Below are 4,326 nucleotides of genomic sequence, written 5' to 3'. Positions count from 1 at the left end.
ACTAATCCCTATTTAATATAAAACAAAAGACAGTTGCTAAACCTAACGAAAAACAGGAGAAAAGCAGTACAAAGAAAATGGCAGTCCACCCTATAATACTCACTAAATACAACCATAGGAAAATACAATCTAATACTAGCTTCATGGACCAGTCAGAGCGGACCTACGGGTTGCCGTCAAAGATCTCGCACGCGACAGGCGGCACAGTCCTGCAGAGAAAACACCAACACACACCACAGACGAAAACAATACCAGAACATACAACCCAGTCTCACAGCAGTTCGTGAAACTGTCACAAAATTAAACTATCTAATTCGTGCTCCCCGCAATGACTTAATTTTTTTTCCGTGCTGCTCAGGACGACTTTAAAACTAATGTATTTCAATAGGAAGCATCTTTCGTGCTTGCACCACGTATTTTACAGCTGTGCGGTCGTGGTTTTAATGATTGGATGTGGAGGATAATGATGTCACGGAGGACAACCTCATCAAAGACATTGATGCAGCACCAGGACCCTCTCAGCAACGGAGATGAAGTCTGTGAGGGAAGGCCTGTTCAATTGGAAGCCACAAAAAAAGTGGCTGAACAGCAGGATTTGGAAGAGATTGCAAAGTCAGACAGCAGTGACTTTAAATCTGGTTCTCCTTGTCCTCAAGAGACAGTTTCCACTGCTTCAGTCAGCTCCAGTGAGGACATCAGGGATGCAAAAAAAGCAGACCTGATGTCCCTCTGAAGTTGGGGTGGAGTTGGTCGGAGGAAAAGTGCAGATGTCATGAAGGACCAGCACTTGTCAGGAACATTCATGCAGCACAGGACCTCCCTGGACATCGCGGACTGCTACAAAAGTCCCTTTGGAACTTCTGGACGTGGAGAATGAGGAGATCCCACCAGAAGATAATGGAAAATCCAACAGCAGCTCATCCCTGCCAGCACACCATAACAGAGAGAGGTCTTCAGTTGCAGAGAAAGACCTGAGCTCTGTTCATCTGGAGTTGATAAATATGAACACAAACACTTACTCACTAAAATTCAAAGTTAGCACTTCAATACATGTTTGACATTTGTTGTATATATTTTCGTAACCTGTTTTATCTTTTTAAGGCAGTGGACCGAACTACGCAAATGTGATTACAGCATGAACATGAAAAACAAGATTGCTGACCTGACTGCAGAGGTGTTTATGCACATCACACAGGCAGTCAGTCACAACATTGAGAAGTGTTCAATTGGTGGTCAATGCACACACCTGGAAGATAAACACCCAAACTCATGGAGACAATTGAAAAAATGATCCACTCTGTTCTGTCAGAGTTAAAACAGGCACATCCCGTTGGCGTTCACAAGAAGAAGTGAAAGTGGTTCCCCAAATTCTGAAAAATCAATAAATAATAAATACTTATTACTTAAATTAGTTGATCAGAATGCCACACCAAAAAATCAAGCTGTGTGGATGAAAATGACTCTGTTGAAGAGAATCCATCAGTTCTGCTGCAGTTTGAGCTGCTGTTCACGGACTGAGGATGTAAATTCTCTCAACCCCCTTCCTCCTAGTCCCAGCAACAACAGTTAGTGATTCACGTCTTCATACACCAGCCAAAATTGGTGGTCATTGAATATGGCTCATTAATTGGCCGCAATTTATTTAGATTTTTTTAAAGCTGGCGAATTTTACTTTAAGATGTTTAGCACATTTAAATAGGATACTTTGCCTTGGCCTTTACCTTCCTTTGCCTTTACCTTGCTTTTACTTTGTGTTTTTATTTTGCTTTACTTTGCTGTTGCCTTGAGTCTGCCTATACTTCCTTGTCTTTGCCTTTGTTTTGCCCTTGACTAAACTTTGCTTTACCCTTTCTTTAAAACAAAAGGTTATACATGAAATCAAAATTGTCCTCATCACACATGTATTGAATTGGCCCCCGGGAGCCGTTTTCTTTTTTTTTTTTTTGTAAGGTAATACAAGGCAGAATGATATGATGATCTCCGCGCTACGGGTGCTCCATGCATGCAGTGATTGATTGCTGTGCAACCAATCACGTGAGGATAAACAAGGATCATACCACCAAGCAGGGAGGGGCGGGGGTCCAGCATATGTTATGTCATCTCTATCCTGCAAATTAAGGGTCCCGGTTTATTTAACAATACGGTCATTCTAGTGGCAAAAACACAGTCCTGGTGAAAACGGAAATCAGAGAGCTGTTTGCTTCAGCACATTTACATATTTCCTGTACAAGATTCGGCTCACCACTTCGATTCCGAAGACGAATACATGTCAGAAGAAGAAGTCCCCGAAGCAGAGAGACAAGACTTTCCTGTCCAACAACGGCACGTGCTCAAGGTGACCGAGGGGTCCCCGTAACGTCACCTCTAACCCAATATGGAGACTTTTGAAAAAATGATCCACTCTTCTGTCAGAGATAGAACAGGCACAGTCCGTTGTCGAAAACACGGACAACTAGACGGTTGGTGCAAGGGCACGAGACCGACCTGAAAGCCTACGTGGAGCTGCTCATCTTGGCAGTACAGGTCCCGAGGCGAGGCCGTGGCCAGTGTGAGATATTTGTACAATAAAACATATGTGAAAAGGGTTTGTTATACTGGGTGTGGAAAAAACAGGTATTGTGCAGGGAAATATTCTGTTGACACAATCACAAGTCCTTCCTGTTTATCTTGGTGATCTTTGTCTGCAGGTTTTAGAATAGTCTCTCTAATATGAGAAACACATTGAGCCTTAGTCATTTACTCAAAATTAGTTTAAATAATCAGTAGGCTGGTGAAGCACCCACTGTAAATAAGTGCACCCTTTGTCCTTTTTGATTAAATTTTAGTCCCTCAAGCCTGGGAGGTGATTGGCAGTGGTCATTGCAGAATTATACAAAGAAACTGCCTCTGCCAAAATAAGGACCAGTAAAAATAGTGACACATGTATTAATCAGAAAAGGATGACACCCAGAATAACAAACTCATAAAAAGAGGGAACAGACTGTGCTTCTGGTGCCTGATCCTGCGGACCTTTCGAGTGAAGCAGATCGGACCCACAGCTGTGTTATTTACTTATTCTCTCAAATAAAAATAGTTGAAGACTATACATCCTTTAAGGTCCTATCTCAAATTACAAACGCAACACCAGCCTGTGGGACGCCGAGAGCGGACGGGCGATATTCTGCATCACAAGGTCTTTCACACGTACTCAACGCTGCTGAGATTCGAAGACCGCGAGTACAGAGCTGCCAGACGTGCCATGCAAAATCCAGATTCCTGGAAGATGCAGGTGTACACCGGAAAGCCCACGGCAGGAGCAGGAGGAGCTCTGGAAAGGAACCAGGGCGTGCAGGTCACGCTTGACGTGACCGAAGGACTGAGGGGTCCCCGTAACGTCACCTGTGACCCAATAGGCCATTTACGCAAAAAACGGAAATACGTCACGGTAGCGTAAACCCACTTCCGTTGTATGCTTTGTTGATTGAGAAATGGCAGCTAACGGTAACATTAGAGTTTTTTCGACAAGCCTGACTTGTTTACCAAAGTTCACCAGCGCCGATGTGGTGAAGAGTGTGGAGATACATTCGTCCACTAAAGAAAACAAACTGGACAAGGGATATAAATTCTTCCACAAAGAATTTATCCACAATTACCAAGGTAAGTAACATTAAAGAAAAACATTGCTAACGTTATAGCATTAGCCAAATAACCGGTTATAACTCTGTTAACTGTGAAGTAACGTTAGGTGTTGTGAATTTGTAATATAAGGTATAACACATCGCATTGAAGATGTTGTGTGTATGTTTAAGTGAGATGGCATGAGATAACAACAACCAGTAATTTGGTGAAGCTGTACTAGGTAAATGTGAACTGTTACTGACATTGTGTTGTGACTTAACGTTAACATTACGAAGTGAAGTTCTGTATTTCTATGTGAGATAACACATAATGTTTTCTTGTTGCATGCGGTTATAGTATCAAATATACTCCAGGGACCGGTTGTAGTGAGAGGTATAGATTCTACAGGTCAATGAGGAAGAGCGAGGAGCCTCACAAACTCGAGGTTTGACTATAGACAGAATGCTGGTTGGCAAAAGTTCAAAAGTTGCCCGTTCTTGTGCGTTCTCTCTTCTTGCTGCGGTTTCGGCACTTTCTTCACTTACTATTTCTTTACTGAAAGTAGGGTGACCAGACCAGATTTTGTTTTACCTTAGCAGGGGACATAGACTGAACTGCTGTGTCCCAGTAAAATCTCAAGTCCAGGTTGAACTAAATTGCTTGCGGAGTACTGGCACAGATATAATAAAATAATATTGAACTTATTTGACTACTGTACTCAGGTTCAAC

This window comes from Morone saxatilis, unplaced genomic scaffold (genome assembly GCF_004916995.1).
Source record: "Morone saxatilis isolate NCDOM2014 unplaced genomic scaffold, NCSU_SB_2.0 Contig18, whole genome shotgun sequence".
Lineage (NCBI taxonomy): Eukaryota > Metazoa > Chordata > Actinopteri > Moronidae > Morone > Morone saxatilis.
The sequence above is the reverse complement of the archived record's forward strand: the minus strand, read 5'-3'. Positions refer to the sequence as shown.